At 41.7% G+C, this 27880-nt stretch overlaps 1 protein-coding gene across 2 annotated transcripts in view; it reads right to left on the reverse strand.

Annotated features, from left to right (window-relative positions):
* Positions 1-15482, reverse strand: part of CDC42SE2 (CDC42 small effector 2) — an 80895-nt gene extending 65413 nt beyond the window's left edge. The window contains exons 1-3 of one of the 2 annotated variants that reach the window (XM_050329091.1): positions 15327-15482; positions 14292-14349; positions 676-748 (exon numbers count right to left, since the gene is read on the reverse strand). The gene's annotated coding sequence lies outside the window, so the exon portion shown is untranslated. Of the gene's footprint in view, positions 1-675; positions 749-14291; positions 14350-14954; positions 15067-15326 lie in introns of those variants that run through there. The other variant, XM_050329092.1, reaches the window with a different exon arrangement.
* Positions 15483-27880: the final 12398 nt, after the last annotated feature.

The following is a 27880-nucleotide window of genomic DNA, read 5'->3' on the forward strand; positions in this document are numbered from 1 at the left end:
GATGGGAATTAGAAACCAGAGAAGGAAAGAAAGCTGGATGGGTCCTTAAAATCAGCGCAAACCAGGATAAACAATAGCATATTATATGACATCACAAATTGAATTACCGAAGCCGTGAAAGGTATTACACAAAGAACAACAAAAGAATTTTGTCATCTTATCCAAGAATTACATATTGGAAATCTATATAGAAGCCTTACTTGAAACAAAGCTATAGAAATGGATGTAATTAGCAAATCAATTGAGAATTTATTTTGGTAAGAAGATCAGGGAAGGAAATTAGATAGAGTGTATGTGGCTGCACATACCATGAATACTGGAGTATGCTGGGGCAATAAGACAATTCTGCCAAAAATAATTTGTTAAATTAATTACACCTGGACCTCCTGTTAAAATTAGTCTCAATTAGATATGAATATTAATCTGTTTTTATTATGAGCACAAAGTACATTTGCTTATCATAAGTCTGCTGGACTTCTTATCAGGGGTTTCTCACCAAGCACTTGAAATGCTGCTTAGAATTCATAATATGTGCCATGAAACCAGATCCAATCTACTTAAGCTTAAAATCCATATCATGCTTTGATGGTTTTAGTACCACAACAAATATTCATAGATATCATCTATGTTTACATCAATATTTAAAGTGAAAAATAAAGTGACAGTATTACCTACCTGATTTTCCCAACTTCAGTTACTCTAGTCCTTTCTTTAAGCAGCAAGTTATTCAGTGAAGAGATCCCCAAATCTAGAGAGCAAGGAAAAAGGGGGGAAAAAAATGACATAAGTGACCATGTATTACATTACAGCTCCTAATGCAAATTATTGACAGTGAAGAGCAATGTAAGTTCACGTCTCCAGGAAGAAAACAGCTACCAAGGGGGAGAGTCAGGAGTTTCTCCAGCAGTTCTCTTCTGCAGAGCACCACAGATGTCAGAATGACAGAGCTACTTCCATATATGAATGAATTCAAGGATTAGAGGCTACCTTGTTCACAGCAGTGTTGGAAGAAACTTTCACTGACTTGCGACTCTCAGATCTATATTATTTATTCTTATATCCCAATATGTTCACACACTGCTTAAAATACATAATATACATAAATAATACATAAAATACATAAATAATTTATATATATATGCATACATATGACAGTTATATGAAGTAAATAAGGATCAAGGGTACAAAAGCAGTAACTCCTTAGTTCTGGCTGCTTTCTTTGCTAGGCTCAGATTTCAACATTGGCAGGAGCATGTGGAAAGGCCCCGAACTAGAGGTATATTCCAACTTTTTTTTGTTGTTGTTGCAAGATTAGCTAGGTAATCTTCCTCAATCACCAGATTTCAGATTACTGGTAATACCAGGCAGTTCAGGGAAATACTGGTTTGTACTAAGTCCCACTAAAAATGTGTAACTTGGCAATTAAATCCCATGATGTGTGTGAGGTTTAGCAAACAAGTTTGTTATTGAGTTATCGCCCGTGACATCTGTTACCAAGTTCAGCATTTCTCAGCTAGAGGAAGGATGGATTACAAGTACTGCAGGCAATAACAGAAAGGAAACACATTCGTAAGAGCTGGCTCTGAGCGACAAGAATCACTGCTACTTGAAGTGGTAGCAGATTATTTACTGCTGTTAAGTTTGTATTAAAAGAGAAACAAAAGCAAACACAATAAATCAGAAAACACCCTGTATTTAGAGAGCATCCACCTGTAATGACAAACTGTCACGACAGCATTCACGGATCAGAAAGGGGCTTCAAGGCAGACAGAAGCTGCGAGGAAAGCTGAAAACCACAAACAATCCAATTCACATTTCAAATGTGCATGCAAAAATATACATATGTGGATGTGTACTCTACTGCATTCACATGTACTCCACGGGTGAATGTAGCAGCATGTGTAGTATCACACCTGTGAATGTAGTAGCAAAATAAACTTCATGCATTTCCTGTGTTAGTTAGGGCAGTGTTTTTGTTGATTTTGTTTTTAAAAAAAAAAAAAGCAAAACACATTCACAAATAAAAAGCCCCACCTCTCTAATATACTTGAGATATCTGATGTTTTAACCTTCATGCTTCATGGCAAGGCATTTGCTTGCTGACATTTACTGGGGTCTTGTTTGTCATATTTCAGCCCCTCCTTGTTCACAACTTAGGGAACTGAGTCTTCTGTTTTTTCTCAGACTGACATAAGACAGATTTAAAAAGTAAAATTAAGGGGGTTTTATGTTTACCCATGCAGTTTTCAGAAAAGATTGTCAGAAAAATTACAGACTAGAAACAAAGAGGTAAGGCAGATGAGATCAAGTAAAATAGACTACAAATGCAGAAAAATGCTAAAACAAAAGAAAAACGTTAGGGAGGAAAGGCGGAAAACTTGTCCACAAGATCCTACGTGCCAAGATCTCTGAGCACCTTTTTTATGAGGGTAGAAATCTGGATGTTCAGAAGACAAGTACTTCACATGAATAGATTACTAAAGGAAACAGTATTAAGAATTAGCTATAACTGCCTTCAGGAAAATAATGTTTGATTATTCCTGACAGTGACACAAGGACACTCTGAGGAAAGTATGAGATTTCAGTCTCCTTCCTTTGGCTAAGGAGTGAGACAACAGGTTATTACTCTTTCTTTATTCTTAGTTACCTCGGAGTAACGAAGTGGAGACAAGAGTAAACTTTAATTAACAGAACAATTAGTTTAGCAGACTCTGCACATAAAAGGTGCAGAGTTACTGGATGAGAGCTGGAGAACTACAGATCCCAAAGATGGGACACCCAGTTGGAGCAAAGCAACATAGCTGCCAAGGCATACAAGAAAAAAACTTTAATAGCATAGTACTTGGGCTCCATATAAACTATATAAACTATGTAAAACATTCAGAATACCTGTAAAGAGAGATATGATGGTGGTTTTTTTTTTCCCCCCAGTAAAATAACCATACCATAAGTTGTTCCTCAGACAAAACAACCGAGCAACCAGGTTATAGCTCATGATACCATACTGATCACTTAACAAGCTCAATATGAAAGCAAATAAACCTCTTAAGCAACTCAAACATGCACCTTGAGAGTAGATGTCAATTTTGTAACTGAATTGTCATGGAAAATTAGCTACTTTCCCATTAAAGACTCTGTGGACAATATCTGATATACAGTTGTGAGAAACAACTAGTTTAACTGCAGTTAAGCATGGACCTCCTCACTCAAATGCAATGCAACTGAAAGCAAAGTGGAGAAAGTAAATACTAGTAAATTTTACTAAGAGAAACCTGAGGCAACTCAGCATTATGAGATGTTAACACCGAGTACACATTAATAGCATACGCAACATCCTGAACATGTAGAGACTGCAATTCTGTATAAACAATTTCATCATGTAACAAATGAGGTAACGGCAGAAATAAGAGCATCTGTATTTACAATTTCTAAGGCAAATGTCTTCCTTCACCCCTCTCCTTAAAGAAAATTAGAATAAGTATAGACTTACAGACCTTCCCAAATTGTAGCACCGGAAATCTAGGGCCATGCTGTAAGAGCAGCAGGACAGAACAACGAAAGCCATCCTTGCACGTAACATTTCAAAAAGTCAGTCACATATGAGATGATCTGGACCAGTGGTTGTAAGTCATCATGTCACAGCTATCTAGAGTCTCATGTGAATGAAGCCTGTGGACTAAACCCACATCCTACTGGAGAATTTCACTAACAACACCATTTCCATAAATGGTAGACTTTTGGCTTGAAAGAGTATTAAATGACAGCAGAGTGGAAAGAATGGTTGTTTGCAGGTACTGCCAAGGTACACTACTAATCAAGCTGTGCCCACTTTCTGTTAAGTCTGGACAGCTTATTGCAGACCTGCCCACATCACTCTTTCATTAAAAAAGAGAGTTATAGCTAGCAATTGTTCAAGTGTCATCATTTGCATGAGAATTTGAAGCTTTATGCCTCCCTGAAGCCTTGCTGTCAAGCCTGTGTTTCTAACTAATAATTAAATTACTGATTTAACCAGTTTCAAGAAATCACTAACATCGCCACACTAGCAGGTGATTTCATCGTCATCCTGATGTTATCTGATCAGATGACTTCTTATTTGACTTAGTCCACCACAGCTTAAAAGTCATATAAGCCTTTTTTGAGGAGTTCACTACGAAACCTGTGTGTGACGAGGTACAAATCAATGAGGTAAATGAGACACGGGTTGCCTTAGAAAGGTGAAAGATATCTACAGTGCTTCTACTGAAGAGACACACATTATTTTAGAGAATCTAAATGCCAAGGAAATATATTTTAATAGATCAGCTACAGAAGCATCATAAGCATTAATAGACTTGAGAAAATTAATATTGTTATTCCTAAGTACCGAATTCAGAGAGGAAAATCATCAGTATAGCCCCATAACATTTTCTAAGTTGTTTTCTAATCACACAAAACAGGCTGAAATTTGATACAGAACTTGAAAACACTACACACATAGAGTAAGCTTTAAAAATGCATTTGTGTTGTAAGAAAAACTATTTTCTAAGCTAAAGGGATCATGAGTTTAAGGTACATGGACAACTAGTTCAATAGCCTGCAAATATTCAGTCTTTTCTATTGAAAAAAAAAAAAAAAGCAGTGAACTCCAGCAGTTTCACTGGTTTATCCGTAAGAAAATGATAATCTAAATTTTATACTGGGTTTCACATTCTTCATTATAACATCTAACCTTTTCATCCTTTTGCACGCTATTAAAAACAGAAGGAGAAAAAATACCAAGGTCTTGCATCTGCTAAGTGAAGTTCACCTCCATGAATATATATAGTATATACACAGAGATTTACAACCATCCTCCTATTCCAGCCAATGACAAAGTCTCATTCTTACAGAAAATTACAGATAGCCAGTAAAGCACGTTTTATTATTTCATTATGAAGCTTATAACTAGTACACCAATTCACTTAATAGAGCCATAATGAATGTGAACAGAGTCAGGAAACGTCAGTGAGTTCAGAGCTGTGCATCTTTGGCACCAAAAGAGGCATAAGGCACATAACACTAAAGGTAAGTTGAGCAACAAACAAACAAAAAAATCATGAAAGTTGATTTTAGTTTCTGCTATTCCTATCAGAGGGATACAAATCTCAAAATTAGAGTCCTTTACAGAACAAATTAGATAGAAGTTACACTTAGATATTCATTTAGGAGGGAGACAGTCTATTCACCAGCTTAGCCTAGGCGAGGACTTGGGAGAGTGGTCTGCTTCAGCTTATCTCTGAACATCTTTTTCCCACCTCAAAACATTGTTTTCAAGAGGTCCTTAGAAGATAGCAACATTAAGACATTTCAATCCTTTATAATGTTTACACTTACCTCAGTTGGCATCCAGAAATCTCCCCAAGGGAAAAAAAAAAAAAACTCTTATGGAAACCAGTAGGTGTCCAACACCTAGAAGACTGACTTCTAAATCATGTTTATCTGTGCTAGTATTTCTTCTCTATTCCAATGAAACTCCTTGTGACACACATGTCTACTTGGAAGATGAATGGACAATGCTGTATGAATACACTAAGGAGAAGACTGAAAGTTACCTTGGTCAGAGGCTGGAAGTGCAGAAATTCAGCTACAGAAGGGGTGAAATCTTGAATTTCACTCCAATTAGAGAAACTAAAATTTTAGTATGGAGACACACAGTATGTATAAGTGTCTGAGAGGTTAAGCCTTTCTAAAGGGAAAGAAAGAGTATACTCTCCCTAATGCTTCTTTCTCAGATTATTTTACTACTATAAAGTCTTTCATTTTTTTGTAAGGAAACAGCTGAAAGAGTCTAATACTGTCAGGAGTTTTGGTGGGAGGAAGGAGCATTTAGCATATTTTTCAGAAGCAGTTACTGTGTTTTCACACCTGCTAATACAGACTTTGAGAACCTGCCATGAATAGCTTCACTGATGTATCAGGTAAAGGATGTAATTTACTTAAATTTTTCTTCAAATTCTAGTATGAATAATCCCTTAGCTGTCTGCTTTATGTCACCCAGGTGGCAATCAACCTGTGTGCTACTACCAGTCCTGTATACAACAGAAACAGAAGTCCAAGGGAATCAATGGAACAAAAACTTCCCACCCAAAACCCTGTTTGAAGTCCTACTGACCCCCAAGTTTTGTCTTTTGAAGAATCAGGAAGAGAGATAGTCTGTTAGGGGACATTAAACATCTCTCTCCTCCACAGGCAAAAAAGGACCTAGCAAGTCACTAGATATACAAATGACTCCCCTGCCTACAGCATTCAGCTTCACAAAAACAACCTTGAAAAAAACACAACTTGTTTTCTTAAGGCAAAGACTGTCAAAGTCATCACTTCCCACACTCGCACTCTTGGAAGGAGGCCTGGCATTCTGAAGCAAGAACACCACAGCAATAAGCGTTATTGCTAGGACAGATCGTGTACAACAAGCGGATAGTGTTGTAAAAAAACCAAAATACTCCAAGTAATGTGAGTGCACACGCACAGATGGCTCAGATCTACAGATGACTGTATAAGTTCAGGACAGTCTGATCGTTCATGTCACGCCAGGCTAATTGACTCTGTTCTGCTGGTAGAGCTCTCATGAGCCTCCTCTGACTCATCTGAACACTGATGCAGCAAGAGCATTTTAACTCCACATCCTTCCTGGTGGTTTTGCTTTTAGGTTTATCTATGCAATGAAAGCATGAAGAAGCCCACCCTCTCAGGTCATCTAAACAAAAGTCATGGCTTGACTTTTTGAACCCATGTCAATGCCTCTGAAATTCTCAATACCAGTGGGTCAGTATTTTTAAACCAGTAAGTTATTGCAAATAATCAAAATTTCACAGAATCATAGAATATCCTGAGTTGGAAGGGACCCCCAGGAACATCACAGTCCAACCTTTAGCCCTGCACTAGACAATGCCACAAGTCACACCCTGTGCCTGAGAGCATCGTCCAAACACTTCTTGAACTCTGTCAGGTCTGGTGCTGTGCCCACTGCCCTGGGGAGCCTGTTCAGTGCCCAACCACCCTCTGGGGGAAGAATCTTCTTCTAATATCCAACCTAAACCTCCCTTGACACAACTTCAGGCCATTCCCTCAGGTCCTGTCGCTGATCACCACAGAGCAGAGATCAGTGCCTGCCCCTCCTCTTCTCCTCACAAGGAAGTTGTGACTGCAATGAGTTGTCCTCTCAGTCACCTCTTCTCCAGCTGAACAGACCAAGTCTCAGCTGCTCTTCATCCAGTTTCCACTCTACATCCTTCACCATCTTCATAGCTCTCCTACTTAGAGATTTCAGACAGTCAATGTAGTAATGGAGAAAATAAATCACTCTTCATCCAAGTCTCCAATATATTTATATCTCCAGCTTATTTACATGGCATTAGTAAAGAGACAAAAGTCACGTTTGACTTCACTCCTGTCCACTCTCCCTATAGATTCAGAGGCATTTATAGGTTTATCTGTCATCAATGCTGCCTGAATAAGGGCAGTCAAGAAACAGTTTCAGCACTCCAGAACACAACACAGTTCCTCTTCAAAAAAAAAAAAAAAATTACACTAGTATTGATGACACTTCACAACCAATTCTGTGACTGAGGCAAAAACTGTATGTACAAAAGCATCCAGACAGGCTTACCCAAATTCAAGAACCTTAACCACTCACATTTCTGCCACGAGTTGGCACAACTCACAAGGATATGAGCTATCAGTAGTAAGTGTCCTTGGTAGGTAGCTCTAGTTGGAAAATAGTGACTTAAGCCTATCCATAAGTTCTCAGAGAGGGAACAAAGAAGTTCTGAAATTTCTTTTCTACATTTCAATATTATCATATGCCATTTTCTGAACAGAAAGACAATTCAATAGTTACCCACATATCTCATTATTTCCGTGGATTTGTTTCAGAATCACAAAAAAACCCCCAACAATTACAAAAAACGGACGATAGGGAGTCTTAACTCCATCATATTACTTTGTTTTTAATTAAGCAAAGAACATATCTACGTCAAAGAACAAGCAGTGCTAGTGCCACTGAGCATATGTAATATTAACAGATTCTGTTAATGCAGATTCCAACTTTAGCCTTCCTCCCACATGTGCACACACACATTACCATGGTGATGTGCAAAATTTGCTGCCTGGGACTTTGGAACAGTGGAAATTTGGAACATTTGAAATGCCCTCAGCATCTTTGAATAGAGGCAAATACAAATTAAGTTACAATTAAGGAGACAATAAGTCACAAATAGTTCTGATAAAGCTGCCTGTACAGAAGGACACTGACGAAAACATCTTAGTATGACCTCAACCAGGAGAAATAAAGCAACAAAGAAAGAGAATAAAGTTTAATAATTTGAAAAAAGAAATAGCACATATACACTGTAAAAAGCATAATCTAGATTCACCCATTATCTCAGTCGATATTTGAGCAGCTCTCTGTACAAGTGTCCCTTTCAGAAAAATGTATTTTCTTCAAAGGAATTCTTATTTTATGTACTATATACTGTTAAACTAAAATGCACACTTGGACTTCAGACTATAACAGACCTGTGCCTGCTGTTTCTCCCAAATGGGATTGCCTCGATGCAGTTTCCTTGTATTTATCATAGTTTCCAACTGTAATAAATTATAATATAAAAAAATCTTAAGAAATGAGGATCATCTTACTGTGATTATGTACGTGTCCTGACAACATAGAGGGCAAAGGACTGGGAGCAAAGCTAACAATTGTTGATTCTTTGTGCCCCAACTAAACAATAAATATGTTAACAAAATGTATGGACAGACTATTCCCTGCTCCCTCCTCTCTTCCCTTAAAAATTAGATGTTACTTAAAACACATATTTTTAAACCTTTCTTCCAGTCCATTGTACATTGACTTCTTGGATATGTCAACACCAAATAGAATGGGTAAACTCCTGCTTCTGAAATACTTACCCATATTTTTGGCTGGAGGAAACAGCTTCTATTGTATCTCGAAATCTGTTTATACAGTTCAAATAAACTGAATTACTCTTAACTTGAAACAATCTTCTTACGTCGATTTTAATTTTTTTTATTATATGAGGGCAGAACAAACCTTACAAAATTCAGCTTATTAGAAAAGGACTTCAGTGCAAAAAAATCAGGGCAAGAAACCACTGACTTGAAGAGTTTAAAGGGTAAATACGTAGTTGAGCTCAAGTGAGAAATTGTTCTCAGGAAGCTTTAAAGGAGTAGGTGGAATTCCTTTGGCAACTGGTGTTTGATGCTAATAGTTGCATCACGTGGGGCCAATTAAAAGAGTCAGCATGAGAATTACTGAACATTAGCTGTAAGATAAAAGCAGCCAATAAATGTAACAAGGCACTTTCTGCATATAATATTTCAGTCTTTAGTAATATAACTGTTTTGACAAGGAAGCCAGATGCAATTTAGAGAAGTCCTATTTTTACACAAGACTTAAATAGTTGGCCTCTAAATTCAGTGGGTGATTACAAGAAAGATGATAACAGGTCCCCTTACAAAAAGGAAGGGTATATCAAGCCCTACAAGATAGGTCATAACTCTGAGAAAGAAAAGCCACTAAATTAAAGTAAAAAATTACAAACCTCATTCAAAAGGCAGATACACTTATTTTTTCTGTGAGGACAACTGGGATTTTGACTGGGAAGGCTTTGGTGACAACACACTTTCTATTCCACGGAAAGAATGTTTTCTTAAGGAAACATTTCAGAACTCTGTGTAGTAACTGATAAAGTTCAAGGCACGTACAGTGAGCAAAAAACAGGTTGAGCTGTACAGCAATTTGTAAAAAAAGCATAAGATACCAAAACATCCAGGAAACAATGATAAAGTCTGTAATCAGCTACTTGGTTCATGCACTGTTTTGTCCTTGTACTGTTTATACATTGATAAAACAAATAGTTCTCTCTTTTAGCTTAAACAGCCAAAGATACTTAGAGTATTTTATCCCTGCTTGCCTAAAGTGCAACTCTAAGTACTGTAACTGTTAAGCTGTGAAAAATTGTTGGATCACAGTGGTCATCACCATGTGTAATATTCTCCCAGCACTACAAGCCCCTTATTGTTTAGACCAAACTTTCTCCTTTACTATGAAGATGAATTGCAATTTCTTTTCCAGCACCTCTCCCCCGACACAGAGGCACTGGTTTATCTAGGGCAAACAAATCTCACCCTGGGCCATGACACTTCTGTTACAATTTATGTACGGTGGGGAAAGGATTCAGATTCTGTTCAGCAAAGGATTGAGTTCACAGCTTTCTAATTACCACAGTATCAGATCAAGTGCTCAGGCAACTGCAACCCAGCAGACCTTTGACATTGCTAGATGTCGGCCTATAATGTGATCCCTACTTTCAGCATCAGCCCGATAAGTAAGCCATCCATGGAACACAACCCACAGAGACCCATTTCAGTAGTTTGTTGAATACAGCTTAGCCATGATTTTGAAGCAAACTGAACAGTAGATCCTAGCTCTTCAGGCAAGGCAATCGTAAAGCAGCTTGCTTTCTCCCATGCAGCACTCAGGCACTGCTGCACATGCAGAGAGAAGGTATCAGTTCTCCCTCTGACAACTCACAAGGAATACTGCCAACCTGACTGGACAAAAAGCTAACCCAACCAGAGGAGAAAGTTAATACAGTTCAGTCATGTTTCCAGAAGAAGACTGCAAAACCTGCTGATGATTGCACTGACACCCTACCTCTTCCTCCTTACCCCTCCTTCCTAAGCCCTTCTGTTAATGAGACACTGACAAGGAATATGTAAGTCTGCTTTGAAGTAGGTCTGCACTCCTTTAACTGTGCCTTCCATATGAGCCAGAGAGCTCCTCTTCCTCTTGGAATTTAGGTGGTCAGCAGAAACTACTGCTCCTCTTAGAGCAATGCTTACCCTTGGACTGGGAGTTTCATCTCGCACATCCACTTACAACCACCCAGAAAACTCTGAACTTGAAAGAGACCAAAGGAGTGCTCAGGCACAGTCACCCATCTGTGTAACGCACAGAGCACAGACCCCCTCGTAGGACACTCACCACCCTAACCTTCCTACGTTCAGTTTGTTACTAACAGACAGCTTTCTTCCTGCTAAACTTCCTCTTCAGTCTTGCCCTTCAATCTTCCTCTTCAATCTGCATGTTCAGTGCAGCTGTTTGATTGCTCTCCTACTCACTTTCATTTGTTTCAGGTTCCTCCTTCCTTGAATTTGTCATTATTGCTTAACACCGCTGCTAGTCACACAATAAAAGCAGAGACACTAATCATGTAAGAGAGGCTTGTTTCATCAAAGTTACATGAAACCTTTAAGTGACTGTGAATAATCAAAAGCCTCTCTTTGGATTTACTGAATTTTTTTTTTAAGAAAAAGAAATCCAATCCACCCCTCTCAGTATTAGCATCCTTCAGAGCAGCATTTCTCCTCCTCCTCTCGCCTTTATTTTCCTGCCAGGGTTGGCTACAGGAAGGAACACCACGTCCATGCTTTTCTAATGCATCTCCATCTAGTTTATTAAAAGAATTTTATTTAAAAAAAAAAAGAAAATCATTTATTTGTGCAGTCATCGTGTACATTTTGCTTCAGTACTTTTTAAAGGTAAAAGCAAGACAGCTGCAATATTAAAAAAACTCCTTCATGTTAACCCTGCTGAGTATACTTCAAGAAATGGTAAAATTGCATTGGAAGACAGGCATTTGTATGTTTCAGACACGTTTGTGGAGTAAACAGCAGCCATTTCTCTACAGCCCTTCAACACATATAAGAAAGCATTTTTGTTTGTTTTGAAGTATCAAAACAGTGACTAACACTTTCACAAATACCTAAGTTCTTTTCAAACTCTTTATCCCCTTTACGGGTCAATATTAAAATTAGGAGACACAGGAAGACTGATGTCAAACAGACACAGGAGTTACCAGCAAACATGTTTAGACGAATGTGACACAGAGAGGTACAACAAGGATTTAGGAAGGACCACACAAGTCCTCATCCATTTTCTCTATCTGTGCACACAGAGGTGTAGAACGGGAAGCAGACACCCAGAGGTAAGGCAGGGACCAAAGATAACGGGGCCATTCAGACGTGTGTTTACGCAAGGCAACAGTCTATAACATTAGCTAGAACCCTATCTAGTAAAAACATGCCTTGCGGTAATTAACTATATGATAAACTGCTACTTAGTACCTGGACTCAGCCTGTCAAGGGCTGCAACTGAGTTACTGAAAAGTAATTTGAGTAGTCAAAGTATCACTCAAAAAAATAGTAAAAATTAGTTACATTTGACTTTTATCCAAATGACACTGACCGTGTGGGTTTCTGCCCAGAGCTAACGCGAAGCATGACAGAGTTTGGAAAACAGACTGGCATGAGATTTTCTTTAGCAATATGGTATGCTAAGTTTACACCTAATTTGTCATTTCACATCAAGCTAAGTTCACTGAAAATGAAATGAAAGTAACAACAACCAAAAAAAAAAAAAGAAAAATCAACATGAGAGTTATTTCCAGGGAGTACTTCAACACTGGGGGCTTTTTTTACATTATTGACTAATTTAATTTCACATTATTGCTTCATGCCTGAAGGTTGGTCTATAAATCACATTAAGCAAAGCAAATATCTCAGTGCTATTCCTAATAGTTTGAAAAAAATTCTTGAACTCCAAGGAACTGCCATCTCAGTTACATACCACAGAATGAAACCTGTTTTGCTTCTCAACAGTGTAAAGAAAAAAGTATTTTTCTAGTAGTGCACTGTAATTCTAGCAAGAAGAAACTAAGGAGGCAAAAAAAGAAACTCCTTCACACCCTACCTTTGAGGGTCAAAAGGTCTGGCACAAATACCTTAAGGGTTTGTGCAAGCTTTCTCTAAAAAGCTTGGTCAAGTTAACAGGTGTTACTCCCTAGAAACTCAGGACAGTGTCTATTACACTTCTTGTTGGGGAAGGATATGAAATGAGGCATTTAATACTTCTTGTTTACTGCAGTGCCTCCCTAGCACATGATCACCACTCTAGGGTTAATGTTTTATCACTGCAGTGAAAGCTCTGATATCGAGGTAAATAAAGGCACAGTAAAATATTTAGAAAGACGCTCAATTCCTCGTCTCCCTTTCCCGTTTCTAGATCAACTCAATTTGGTTTTTGGACAGCAGAAACTATGACAGGATGTTCAAAACGCTTATAACTGTCTTTTCCCTGTCATGACCAACCAAGATGTCCACACGGCTTCCCACAGACCACCACACTGCAAGCCAAGCCACCACGGAACTTCCGACACCCTCGTAAGGTCGGAATTACCATCAAGTTTACAGCAAATGTATTTTGTCTGGTTATACGACAGCACAAATAAATCAACAATTATTTTTCAGCAAAGCAGCCCTTAAATCAAAAGATCACGCATGACAGAGCTATAAGGTTTCTGGACAAGCTACACATAACAGTTTTTCAGAGTTCTTCGTTCCTCTGGTGTACAAATGCCATGTAATATTTTCTGGAGAGCATGGTGTAATTTCTAAGCTATAAAACTTCGACCTAGATGTACAGAAACTATATCCAGGTTCTAGTTTCTCACCCAATCTAATGGGAGAAACCAAATGTAGAAAGAGCAGTGATGCATCTACTGACATACAATTCAGTTTATGAATATGCTAAATTTATACAGTGAATTAACTCATGGCTTGTTTGAGCTGCTACTTATTTCATTAGTGGCTGTAATCATTTGCTTGATCACTTTCTGCAATTTCATCTGCAACAGTTCCATCTGCCCTTCAAAAAACATCATTATAGTAGAAATCTAGTATTTCATTACATCTTTCAAAATCCCATCTATGTTTCAAAATCATAAAAAACAACTCTCGGAAATGTATCTGTACCTTCAATAAGCTACTAGTACCTAAACAAACTAATTGACTAAATATTGCTTATGAGTGAGGAAAAAGCAGCATCTAACCTCAATTACTTCAGTCCAATATAGGGAAACATACTAGTATTACACTTACAGGTGTTTCCTTAAAAAGTGATTGTCAGCCCTTGAGGATTAAATGAGACCAATTACCAAAACCATACCTAAAGCAAGAGCTTAAGGCAACTCAAGCTTAAGGCAATCCCTTCTCCCAGGTTTTACAGACTTTCTTTACTATTTATGACGAATTATCACAGTCCAGGGGGGACATACACTTGTAATGGGCACGGGAAATGCCTGCTTAGGGTTTCACTTAAATTACTTCTCCAGTTTTTTGTCTCACAAACACGAAATCATTACTCCTTTCATTCATGAATCCAAGTTCAGTAACAAAATCACAAGACTTACAGTTTAATGCATATCCAGCTTCAGAGTTCAAAGTCACAGAGCTTCACGTTCTCGTGGCCTAGGAGAGGAAGAGTTATAATTCCAGTAAGAGCACACGGCCAACATAACACGGGAGTGACCGCCCCAGAACCGCACGCTTAACCCAGCAGAAGACAAGCGCCGCACTTCAAATAACCGCGTCAAACCCTGATTAACCCCTCTGGGTGCGCACGAAATTCATAGCTGTTGCACCCCAGCGATCCTCCTTGCCCTGCCGGGCGGCCTTGTACCGCTCGGGCGGGGACGCGGGTGGGAGAGAGGGAGGGGAGGAGGCGCCGCGGCATCCCCGCCACGGCACCACGCCCTGCGCCGGGCACAGCCCGAGCACAGCCCGGGCATAACCCGAGCCAAGCCCGAGCCCATCCCGGGGCGCCTCGCCGCTCGTCCACCTGCCCACAGCAGCTCCGCAGCAGCACCTGCCCTCCCGCCGCACGCTCCGCCGAGGGGGCGGGGGAACACGACCATTAAAAAAGCAAACAAACACACAAGCAAACCCCCCCAGCCTACCCCGCAACCCCCCTTCCCCAAAAACCCCACAGCAAAAAAAAAAAAAAAAAAAAAAAAAAAAAAAAATCACGAAAAAACAACCCCTCTTCATCTATTTTTTTTTTTTTAATCGCCCACCAGAAAACGCGTTGCTCGCTCCTCTCTCTCTCTCCCTCTGTCTCTCTTTGCCCGAGCGCCACGACCGCTGAGCATCACCCGCGGCACTGCCCGAAGCGCGGCCGGAGCCTCCCGCAACGCCCCGCCCAGCCCCGGCCCCGCCGCCCCGGGCACCCCGCTCGGCCCGCACCCGCCGCGCCCCGGCCGCGGGCTCTGCGCTCCGGGAAGCACCGCGCTGTCCCAGGCGGCGGCAGCGGCAGCGCATCCTCCCACCCCGTCCACTCCGCTCGGCCCCGAAGGGAAGGAAGGGAGCGGCCGCGGCAGCGCAGCCCGCCGACAGGTACAGGGAAGGGCGGCCAGAGCGGGGTCCCCGCACCCTGCCCCGCCACTCACCGCTGCCCACGGCGGCGCCCGCTCCTTTGTCTGCCCGCCGCGCCCCGGCACCGCCGTGTCCCGCTGCCGGGCGCCCCGCGCCCCCTTCCCCACCGCGCCGGAGGACGCAGCCGAGCTCGGCGCAGGAGGAGGAGGAGGAGGAGGAGGAGGGAGGCCGCTGCCGCCCGGCCGTCACATGCAGCGGGCGGGCGCGGCGCAGGCGCCAGTGGCTCCCGGGGGCCCGGCCGGCGGCGTCCGAGGCGAGCTCGGGGGCGAAGATGGCGACCTGGGCGGCGCGGGGAGGGAATCCCCGGCCCGCTGCGCTGCGCTCCGCGCTGCCGGCTGGGCTGGGCTGGGCTGGGCTGGGCTGGGCTGGGCGCGCCGGGGAGGGGAGGGGACAAAGAGCGGCTGCCGCTGCCCGTCAGCGCTATCGCCGCCCGCTCCTCCCCCGCCGCCGCCCCTGCGAGCCACGGCCCGCTCCCTCCGCCCGCGGCAGGAGCGGTGCCCACCGGCCGCCCGAAACCCGCCGGCGCTGCCGAGGCAGGGGGGAGTTGCGGGATGCCGGGTCGCGAAAAGCTGGTGTGTGGTTGTCAAGGTCGGACCTCCGGGAAAAGAGGAGGGTCTCTGTCTTCTGACCTCCCTCTGCTGACAGCAGCACTCTTGAGTGTCGGTAAAATGTCCCCGTACTGCATCCCCGGCCCCCACTCCCCGGGCAGTCCCTTCAGTCGGTGGCAGAGAGGTCGTGGCTCGTCGTGGGTGCTCCACACCTGCGACTGGCTCACTGATTCAAAATAGGTGCCACTGCGACTCTCGTAGAAAGCTCTCGCCACTCCGTTACACCAGATCATGCGTTGCCTTTTAAAAATAAAAATAATAAAATAAAATAAAATAAAATAAAATGAAAGGGGAAATGCTAAAGGTGGCAAGCATTACCCAAATATGAAACGCTAAGAATGCATAAGATTCCTTGCTGGGTAGAGAAGTACAGCTGGCAGCACTACCCAGTGACAGTGTCGAGCTGTGGCTCCCCACGCAGAGACAGGTTGCCATCTCACCTGTGCACTACTCGTCCCAGGTTTGCACATCATCTGCGGTTCAGTGGTGTGAGTTAAAATGGAAAATGTGGCAGTGCTAATGAGTTGCCAGTAACCTGAACTTGGACAGTATCGCAGGGAATTTGTGGAGACACCAGCTGTGAAGTGGAAAGTTTCCTGGTCTATACGTAAATGCACAAACTTGTATAAAATAGCGTGAAAAGGTATCATGTATATAAAAGATTTTAATTAAGATCTCTGATTTTAGCTGGGATGCATCACCAGCATTTACACTTAACTAGCAATATAGATTTCTTGACTGAAAACATTTGGGATTTTATTATTTTTCCCGACTATTTTTTTACAATTTTGGACATTTCTATAGGAGGGCTTTGTGTCTGCTGAGGTACCAGCTGTGCTTATGTCTAATTTGCCTTCAGAAGGATACAGTGGGAGAAGTTTCTGCATCAGGCATGCCCTGCCACTGATCTCCCCTTGCAGAGACAGAGTCACTAAAAATGAGTTTCAGCTCAGTGCCCTGCCAATGGTGCTTCTGTTCTGTTTAGATGAACACCCTTATTTAGATCATAGAATCAGCGAGGTTGAAAGAGACCTTTAAGATCCTCCAGTTCAACCATCAACCCAGCACTACTGCTTTAACCCCTTAGTCACTAAATCATATCACCCAGCACCAGACCCAAATGCCTCTTAAACACATCCAGGGGTGGTGACTCCATAACCTTCTTGGACAGCCTATCCCAGTGCCTGATCATCCTAACTGTGAAAAAAAAATTTTCTAATGTCTAATGTGAATCTCCCCTGTCTCAGCTTAAGGATGTTTTCTCTAGTCCTCTCACTTCAGGCAAGGTAGAAGAGACCAGCCCCCACTTCACTGCCTCCTTTCAGGTGGTTATAGAGCGATCAAGTCCTGCTGAGCCTCCTCTTCTTGAGACTAAACAAACCTTAGCTGTGTCAGCTCTTCCTCATAAGACGTGGTTTCTAGATCTTTATCAAGCCTTGTTACCCTTCACTGGACAAGTTCCAGCACCTCATTGTCCTGTTCAAAGTGAGAGGCACAGAAATTAATACAGCACTCGAGGTGCGGCCTCACCAGTGCCAAGTTCAGGGGGATGATCACTGCCCTGGTCCTGCTGGCTACAGCAATTCTTGGTACTGGCCAAGATGCCATTGGCCTTCTTGGCCACCTGGGCACACTGCTGGCTCATATTGAGCCAGCTGTCAAACAGCACCCCCAAGTCCCTTCCTGCAGAACAGCTCTCAAGCCACTCCTCCCCAGGCCTGTAGCGCCACTTGGGATTGCTGCAGTGCCAGTTCAGGACCTGGCACTTCGCCTTAGTCGTACCTGCAGAGGTTATTTCCACTCTGCTGAAGGTTTTCATTACTGTTAATGGACTTTACTTCACAAGAATCCTGTGATGTAGAGAAAGTATTGTTATGCCCACTTTCAAGGTGAGAGATTGCAGCATAAAGAGGCAGTATAGCTTGCCTCAGGTCATACATACAGGATGTGGTAAAACCAGAAACTTAATCCAGCGTTTGAGTGAAGATCCAGTCAGTCTAAACCACAGCTTCATTTTCTTTCTCCAGCTCTGTTTCTCAGGACTCCACTCCTGAGGAATTACTGGAGAAGGAACAAAGCAATATTAAAGAAGACACTCTACAAGAAATTCTGTCGAACTTGTGCAAAAAATAATGTGTAGTTGAATTGAAATGTTGAGAGTAGGCGTATTTACAGAGAAAATGTCAGCAGAAACATCATCCTGGTTTTTTAAGTGTACAAACCCATAAGGTGAACATGATGCAGTGTGTCATTTTGTCTATTTCAGATATATGATGTAAGAACTTCTGGATGTTATTGGTTAAATTTTGTGCAGGAGCAGGTGAATTGGAGAAACATCACAGAAGTCTCTGGCCAAAGCAGCTAACACGGTAAAGGTATCCTGAAGGACTATACACTTTAGGAGTACCATTATACTCTAAAGAGTTGCAGCATTTTCATCAAGCACTGTGGTAACACATGCCTTGAACGGTTCCCCACAGCAATTCCTCTCAAGGAACAAAGTGCCTGCACCCACAGTCATCTGTGTTGGATGGTTCCAGTACAACTTCAGAGTTTCAGGCATCCCCACTGCCACGTGCCTCCACAGACACTAGTGTGCCCGGAGGGGTGTTGTGTAGCCAGTAACATAAACCTCTAAGAAGACAACCTTTTCAAACCAGGTCCAGCAGCAGAGTCAGAAGATTCATCTACGTTGTGAAAGCATGTGCCAAACGCTTGTCAGAAGACAGTCATGTGCCAGGCTGCTTCTGGCAGCGATGGTACATATTCAGCTGCCATTGTTACTAATAAAGTACTAATCATGTTGTGTGTGAGAACAAACTGTGTACAGAGCCAGCCATGCTTGCAAGTAAACTCAATTAAGCCTTCAATAGATTCAACTGAGTTGGACAAATGTGCTCTGACCAACAGTTTGTATTCTGCTTTATTACGGTTAGTTCCTCAAAAGCGCAGTCATGGTGCCTTTACCACTTTCCAAGCGTCTCTCTTGTGTCTTTCTGACTAAATACTGACCATTCTTCTGATTTCTTTTCCCAGCGATAGTCTTGGCAATATTACTGACTATTTTTACTAATTACTCCTTCCATATCCAAAGTTGGGCAAGAACTTTTTCTTTCAAAGACCTCTTTCTCTCCTGCTGTTCTCAGGGCCTCATGCCAAAGCATGAAAAAAAAAAAAAAAAAAAAGGTCAGGCAGAAATAAGGCAATATTTATATGAACCTTTGATGATATATAACATTATTCCCACCTTGTGAGCCAGAGTGTTTCCTAGTTAGCATACCAAACACAACAAATAGACAAATCCATGGTTGCTGGCTTTGATGGTGTCTGTAAAGAACCCAAACAAACAAACAAATGAAACAAAACAAAACAAAAATAATATTGATTTTAAAAGGGAAAAGTTACCTTATAATTCCAAATTTAAAAATATGTTGTTCCCTTTTTTGAGTGAACAAAACAGTGTGGGTATAACACGCATAAACTCCACGGGATTCCTCTATTTCTACTGTAGCCACATACAAGTCAGCGAAGGTGTGCACCAGCAATTACAAGTGGTTAAGGCAGCTACTCACTGAGTTGTGTTAGCTGACCATACCTGCATTCCTTACCTGTGGCAACTGCGTACCTTCATACCTTCATCAGGAATCTTTCCATGGAAAGGGCTGTTAAACATCGGAATGTACTGCCCAGGGAGGTGGTGGAGTCACCATCCCTGGAGATGTCCAGAAAACAACTGGGAGTGGCACTTAACGCCACGGTCTAGTTGGCAAGGTGGTGATCAGTCAAAAGGTTGGACTCAGCGACCTTGGAGGTCGTTTCCAGCCTAAATGATCCTGTGAGTGTGTGATTCACGACGGCAGCCTGGGCAAACATGTTTTGTTTCGCAGTTGCCACAGGCGAGGAACCAGGAATACAGCCCGTTCGTGTGGCTCAGCTAACAAGAGGCAACGTGTTTTGCCTTGCTCATTCAGTCAGTTGCAAGGGTCTGCCCAGGCCCAGTGCAGAAGGTGAGCCCAGTCACAGCCACCAGCTTTTAAGAGGAGACCAGCCCAGTGAGTGGGGGTGCTGGGGACAGAGAAGAAATGCTAACTTCTTGCTTGTCTTCTTTCATGGTAAAAGAAGCTGGTGGTGATATTCGCCTTCCACTGTTTCCTCTAATTGATTCTTTTCTGTGAACAAGACAGGGTAAGGCAAAAACTTGCTATTTTTTCCAGAAGAGCAGAAGTTTCACCCAGAAGTCCCAGCAAAGTCTCTGAATCTGCACCCCATTTTGGATACAAGTCCCCCTTGTGTGGCCCAATAACTGTCCATGTGGAAGCTGATGCACCATGCCTGCTCTCTTAAGGCTTTTTAAGTACTGTATGTCTTTTTCTGAGTTAGAACCCAAGACCTGAAACACAAACTGAGGTGCTCTTTCACCAAGTAATGTGAAGCGGATTTACCACTCACCAAAAAAGTGTGGAGAGAGAGGAAAAGAATGTGTGCCCTCTTCACTCAGTAAGTTCTCACTCAACATGTAAAGACCTGAGCAAAGTAGCTCAGAGCTTTTCTGCATAATAAAAAGAAGATCCTTAAACAAAAGAAGCTCACCAAGTGAAAATCTAGTGGGATTTTCTCAGATAATAGTACTGTTTCTATCAGAAAGGAACTTTGCTAAGTAGCTGCAGTTATATAGTTGCTTCATTGTGAGCCTGCAATGAAATATCTGCATGATACCTTCGTTCATTGCCCTTTTTCCCTGACAGAAATGAAACTCCACAAACAATAGCATTTTTTACACTGGCAAGAACCCCGCTGATAATTAGGTTTCTAAAATATTTTCTGTAGCTGCCCTTAGTTTTTATTCTAGCTTTGGAAATTCGTAATTGTTTAATAGGCATCAATGTTTCCTCTCTTACCCTCTGGCTGTCTGGACTGTTTAGGTTGCATATTTCTGTGATGTTTGTGCTATGTTTGCACACTGCCCAGCATTAAGCAACTCCCAATTTGTTTGGCTTGTCTGCTTGCTGTTGTGAAACAAATAGTAAATAAGAATTCCACACTTTTAATTAAAATTCATCATTATTTCAGAAGCTCTAGGGCTTGACTTTGGTTTCCTGTTTGTGGAAATGTAGTTTTATTGGTTTTACCAGAGACTGGGGGCGTTCCATTACGCATGGTAAAAAGCTGGCTTTGCATTTTGCAGGCCTTGCAACATGCTGCCACGAAAAAACAGGTAGAATGGTCTGGGAATGGGAAGAAACACCTTGGAACCCTTTGTGACATCTGATTTTCCTTACCACTGCTTTTAATATTCCTAGGTGCTTTGCTAATGGCACAGAGAGTTTTACAGACTCATCTCATTGGTGCTGCTAGTGAGGTGCAAATATTTTCCTAGGAAGCTTTTATTTGTCTGGGAAAAAGTCCTATGAAGTCAACAGGAGCTGTGGGTAAGTGGCTTCTACCATCATCCCTTCTAGGATCCAGGTGGCACTTTGAAAGCTGACATGGCTCCCTTGTTTTTGGTCTTTGAGTTAATTTTCTTATTACATTTTCTTCTTTTTTAATTGCCATTTCCATGACAGATTTATACTTATTGCTTTTCTGAAAGCAACCATAACAACCCCATTCTGAGCTGCAAACCAGGCATACTCATATTCCAACTGCAGTCACTGCAACAGAACCAGTTCAGTGTAATTGAGGATTAATGACAAGATGGCAAGTCGTCATCTAATAAGAATATAAATCTCAATTTCTTTTAAAGTAATCTCAATTACTTACTTTAAGCTGTTCAAACTCTTTGTGCCCCATCACCAAAACAAAAGGAACACTGAAAGAAAATCAGCATTCCTAATACTTTCAGAAAATTTCTATTTCTGACTTTTAAAAAAATACAGTAGGATGCTGTATCCAGTGTCAGGGTACTTTGTGCTTCTCAGGTGAATTCTCTCATACCATTAAATGTTCTCTGGTTCCTAAATACAGGGAAGTAACCTTAAAACTTGAATGACTTAGTGGAAGACATGCCATTGTCTTCAGTGAGACCAGTTTTTCACCTTGTAAAAAAATTCAACTCCCTAACACAGCACTGTGTGTGCTTGGATGTTTATTTTTTTATATACCAGAGGCTTCCATGTTCAGTTCCATCCTACGAAATAGAGAGTATCTTGTCCTTTGATTAGTTTTGTTTTGTCTTTTTATCCTATGCTGTTTGTTGTAGCTAGTTTAATTGTTTAATTTTAAGCAAGTGTTCATTCTGTTCAGAATCTTATACAGCTGGTGAGTAGGTAGTACTAAAATCCTGTTTGGAGCAGCATTCAGCTGGGCCATCAACCACTCCATTAAATGCCTTCCTTGTTTATGTAACTGGCAGAAATTTGTATCAACTCATACACTGTTGGCATTTTTGATCTCTTGACAACCTCTTGAATTAATTTGGAATTGCTTTCAGTCCTGGGCCACCCTAGACTGGCAACATTTGGTTTGAACTGGACATTTATATTCATGAGAAAACAACAACCACCCTCAGCGTCCGAGCAGTTGACTGTGTGCCCTGAAGCAAACACTCCTCCAACTTGCAGCTGGGATTTCGGACAGTGTTGAGTACAGGGATTGTGTTTCGTGTCCAATAGGACTGGTCAAAAGAGGTGAGGCTGACAACAGAACTAGTTGATGTGCTAGGAAAAACACACTGAGCTTTTCCTAGAGCAGGAGTTCCACTGACTGCAAGCAGGGTCGGGAGTATTTCGGAAAACTCTCCGATCAATCCAGAGGCAGGATATATAAGAAGTTGGCTCAAAAATTAAGCTCAGATGCTATTCATGCCCCAGAAAATGTGTGTGTGAGGTTACATGGGGTTTTTTTATCACCATGCCATCAGCCTTGCTGATTCATTCCCGGGAAAGGTGCAGTTCTGCACGTCCAGCTGCACCTCCAGACAGAGAGAATTTGCCACAACAGGGCATGGGTGTCTGCACAGGCCGGAGCCCAAACACCTGCCCTTTCATTGCTGAACTGAACAAGTCCACTAAAGTAGCAAATAACCTGACAATGGTTTAGGAGAATATATTCCTGAGGTGGAAATGGATGTTAGCATCCATTCTGAATGCCAGTCTCAGATTTGCGAAGGGAAGAGATATCTCAATCTGTGCCAAAACTACAAAAGGAGAGGGCAAATGTATGCATGGAGGTTGAAAGATGACTAAGATGGACAGTCAATAAGAGAACAGTATGAAGTTCCATGAATGCTGTAACCCATATACTCTAGTTTCTTAGAGTTTCTATCCTGTGATTGATTCCCTGGTGTCTCATAAAAAAGTCAGATGACTGAAGTTTTTCTTGCAGTGGAGACATTCACAAAGTCTCCACTGTATGATTTCTCCACAGACTAATAAGCATTCTCTTGTCTTCCATCTCCTGGACAGTATTTCTCTTATCTCTTGGGCTAACTCTTCTACTCAAATTTGTAGGGACTTACAAAACTGGGGCTTTACCTTTTTATAATGAACATACAGACAGGCACAGCATGTACAATTTGAACTAAAATAAGACAAATCTTACTTATGCAGGCACAAAAAAACCAAACAAAATCCCCCCCAAATAACAAAAACAAACAAATAGAACACCCATAAATAAATAATAAAACCCACAACAAAATAAAACAACAACCCCAAAAAGCTCTGCCACAAAGAGAGCTCTGAGAAAGAGAGCTAATAGAGTAACAGGAATCAGCTGTTAAAAATTTTCAGATTTTCACATTTGGGAGAATTGGCCTAGAAAATGGGTCTACCCAACTACCCAGCTGACATGATGAAAATCATACCTGCCATAGACATCCAGAAAAGATTTTTTCCAGCTTTATGCCTTTAACAGTGTATGGTGGCAATAAGATCTGCCAGCAAACTGGACTGTAATCCAAATATTCTTTGAAACTCTATTTCTTCACTGTCTTGAGTGGCTGCCTTTTCTCCCCTGTGGCAAAGAATTGAGAAGGCAGCATTTATTCAACCGTTTTGTTTCCCTTGACTAGTCTATAGTTAATTTAGTTCCTTTCCTCAGGAAGCCACGCAAAATACATGAAACTTTCCTCAGATATAACTGCTGAGCTCTCTGCAGCAGTATTTCTGTATAACATATCAGAACGTCAGGACATTTAACCTGAGTTAAATACAATCCTACTATATTGAAAGACAAAAGTATATGCAAACACTTTTCTAAAATAAGGGGGACTTAATGCCTTGGAAATTGTGTTTAAAGAAAAGAAAAAATGTTCACCTGTTTGAACGAATTGGTAACCCGCAAACTAGAACGTAATCAATTGTAGCTTTCTGAGAAGCGTTAGAAGAAGCAGGTGTCAGAAATATGAATCTTTAGTGGAAGTAGCTGTGTCTTCAGGGTTTTACCTGGCAGCCAGCAGCACGTGCAGGGCAGTGGGCTGGTACTGGTGTAACAAGGGTGAGATGGCCAAAGCCTCCTTGCTGCTGCAGTGGCACTTGTGTCAGGTCTCCACTCAGCAAGACAAGACTTTAATGCGACAACAGAACACTTTGAATGGCACTAAAAGTATTTTTTAACTGGCATTTATTGCTCTGTGTTGTATTGCACATATTCCTGGAACCTCCTTTTATTTTTTTTTTTTTTATTGATGTGAGACATCAATGGCAGCGCAGCAGGAGGTGGTTGCAGTGCAGAGAAACATCTTCCCTTGCAGTCACTCAGAGAAGTCTTGGGCCATTCAGAACTCACCTTTTGTAACCAAGCCTTACCTCTATCTTGTTATGGAACTGCTTAAAGAAAAGTAATGAGACAACAACAGTAATTCATACAACTAAGTGAAAAAACCTGCAGGAATGCACACCTGATTTTCCCCTTTAAATAGAAGCATTCACATGCTGCTAATTGGCAATTTTAGTAGAGTTTGGTGAGCAAAATAAAAACAGGCACCACATGATAAGACTGGGTGGACAAACTTAAAAACAATCTAGGCCTTAAATTGCGTGTAATTCAAGTTCTGAATCAGGAGCCCGATCTGGGAGGTGCTTCAGATATTAAACCACCACTGAAATTTACAGCAGCTTCAGCAACATCTCTTATTAAAAAGCAATAGGACTTTCATCGTGTCTGAGTAGCTTTCAGCCATTCATTCTAGTACAATTCATCCTGTAAACAAAGCACACTAGTGTAGGTAACATTCACAAGCAAAGCAAGTATTCCACCAGAACAGGTTCAGCAGTTTTAACAGGCTACCCTTTGCTAAATAATACAATTGATACTTTCCTAACATCCCAAAAATTGTCCAAGCAAACTGTTGATGTTTCAACTCTTTCAACTTTGAAAATCCCTGACAAAGAGACTGATTACAGTATGCATAAGTAAACAAAACCAGAACCAACCAACCAAAAAATGTTTAAGAAAAAGAGTTACAGTGAAAATGGGGAGTATAGCAGTAGGGAACAACTATATGAAATGATCTACCCATTTATATATTTAGGAAAACATTCCAAGGAGTTTTGTGCTGAATACCTCACTGAAACTGGAAAGGGTCTTTTCCACAAACAACCCACAGCTGAGCTGTACTTGGCAACAGCACCTAAATAGGACTGTGCCTTGGAGGATATAAGGATGTATAATTTTGAAAAGTCAGTATATACTTAAGTGCTTTGTGTCCACCACATGACTGCCTCCTTTCTGGTTTCTGTATTTTTAGCCCTTTTGGTCCAAATACAACTTCGTAACCACCACTTGTTGCACCAAGACCACACGAACCCTACCTGTGTGACAAAACCAGAACCGGTGGAGACATCCTAGTTGTTCAGACATTGCATTGCCCTGCCCAGGGAGCAAGGGATTCAAAACATGGAACAGCATCACACAGGCTGTTGTTGTGGGCTTTATTGGGTAGAGGAGGGCGTGCAGGACACCGAAAGCAAGGGACTTGTGTGTGAAGGGCTGGGAACTGCATTCTGCTTCACGACTCCCCCACAGCGCTTACAGTTTTGTCAGCATCTGGTTATACACAGCAGTTTGACTTTGAGGCCCTGTCCCTACAGCACTTCAAGTGCTTGGGCCTAAACCAAAATGCTGCTGGAAAAGGTGAGTGCAATTTACCCATGCAACGTGAGATCACGTAAATTTAAATCCTCTCAAGCACTAAGCTTTTGTTTAAAGGTGCTTTTCAACCTGCACGCTGCCAGCGCTAGGGCAGTGCTTCAGCAGCGTGGAGAACAAGTGGGAACAGCAGCAGAGACACGCTGCTGGCAACGAATGCTGCTCAGACCTGTTCCACACAGCTGCCAGAGCTTCCCCTGTAACGTTACACCGGCAGACTCACAACTCACACCACTCAGGAAATGCTGGAAAACTTTTGACGAAATATTTTTTAGCCTCCAGCGAAAGTTTACAGATTGGTGCCGTAAGACACTTTATAAGCCCCCATTTGTAGGGGCTGGCTGAGTCTAATATCTAGGCATATGTTAATGGGTGCTTAAACAAAAAAAGTGTGCTAACTCATTTGGGTCATAGGACATGTCTGGAGTGTGTTCTTCCAAGTCTTTTTCCCCAGCCACTTCTAGATTTGGAAAAATTTCCTGGGAGGTGAAATTCTTTACCTATCTCCCATGCCACTTCCTCAAGAATGAAGATGTACTTATGATGACATAATCTGACCAAAGAAAATAAAATAAATAATAATGCAAGGGTATATCCTAGAGGCCTACTTCTGTTCCTAGTGAAATTTGTTTAACAGTTCCCACTGATTTCAGTGGGAACTGGATTAAACCTGTTTAGTTTTAAAGGAACTTTAATAGGAAAATAGTTGTCTCCCTTGGGCAAAAAGAGAAGGGGGAACTTTCGAAGTATCAAGTGGGATGTACCACAGAGTGCACTTAGCCCATGGGGAGGGCAGTGTCTATTTGTCCCACACTAATGTTAGAAAAAACTCACAAGTGTTAAATTTCAAATTTTGTAATTACCGATATATATTCGTCTGAACCAGTTTCTCTGGCTTTTCTGTCCATTTGGAGTTCACCCCCACATATACATTTTATAAGTACAACAAACTGAATCTACAGAAGTAGGAAATGGTTATGTATTCATTTCTGGAGGTGGCCAAGTACTTTGAAAATGGAACAGAAGCAGGTTGAAAATGTAGTGGAAGCTCAGGGTATTAATCATGATTACTTTTAGCTTTGTTGTTGCTTCCTATTTACCTTGGGCCAGCTTCCAAAAGCCTCACTATGTCATACTTAAAATCAAAAAAGGAGAGTTTTTACATATGTAGAAATCACAGAATCACAGAATCAATTAGGCTGGAAAAGACCTCTGAGATCATTGAGTCCAACATATGTCCAACCACCATATCAAGACGATGGCATCAAGTGACATTTCCAGTCTTTCCTTAAAAACCTTCAGGGATGGATACTTCACCATCTCCTTGGCAGTCCATTCCAACGCCTAATCTCCCTTTCTCTCAGGAAATTCTGCCTAATGCCTAACCTAAACCTTCCCTGGCACATTTAAGACTATGTCCTCTTGTCCTGTTGCTGGTTGCCTGGGAGAAGAGACCGACTCCTACCCAGCTACAACATCCTTTCAGATTGTAGAGGTTGATAAATAGATCCTGCCCTGAAGAGCTCACAGTCAAGATGGAGAAGAAAATGGAATAAGAAAAACTAAGAAACAGTCATGAAGGAGGAAGTCAGAATGGTTAAATGACCAGCTGGGTGACCTTGTGTAGTGGTTTAAGCCCAGGTGGAAAATAAGCATCACACAGCTGCTCGCTCACTCCCCCACCAACAACTTGGGAAGAGAATCAGAAGGGCACAGAGACAGAAGACTCATGGATTAAGATAAAGGCAGTCAAATAGGGAAAGCAAAAGCTGTGCACACAGGCAAAGCAAACCAAGGAATGAATTCACTGCTCCCCATGGGCAGGCAGGTGTTCAGCCATCTCCAGGAGAGCAGGGCCCCATTACACGCGATGG

The sequence above is a fragment of the Myiozetetes cayanensis genome, unplaced genomic scaffold (genome assembly GCF_022539395.1).
Source record: "Myiozetetes cayanensis isolate MyiCay16 unplaced genomic scaffold, myiCay2020 scf4, whole genome shotgun sequence".
In the NCBI taxonomy this organism is placed as follows: domain Eukaryota; kingdom Metazoa; phylum Chordata; class Aves; order Passeriformes; family Tyrannidae; genus Myiozetetes; species Myiozetetes cayanensis.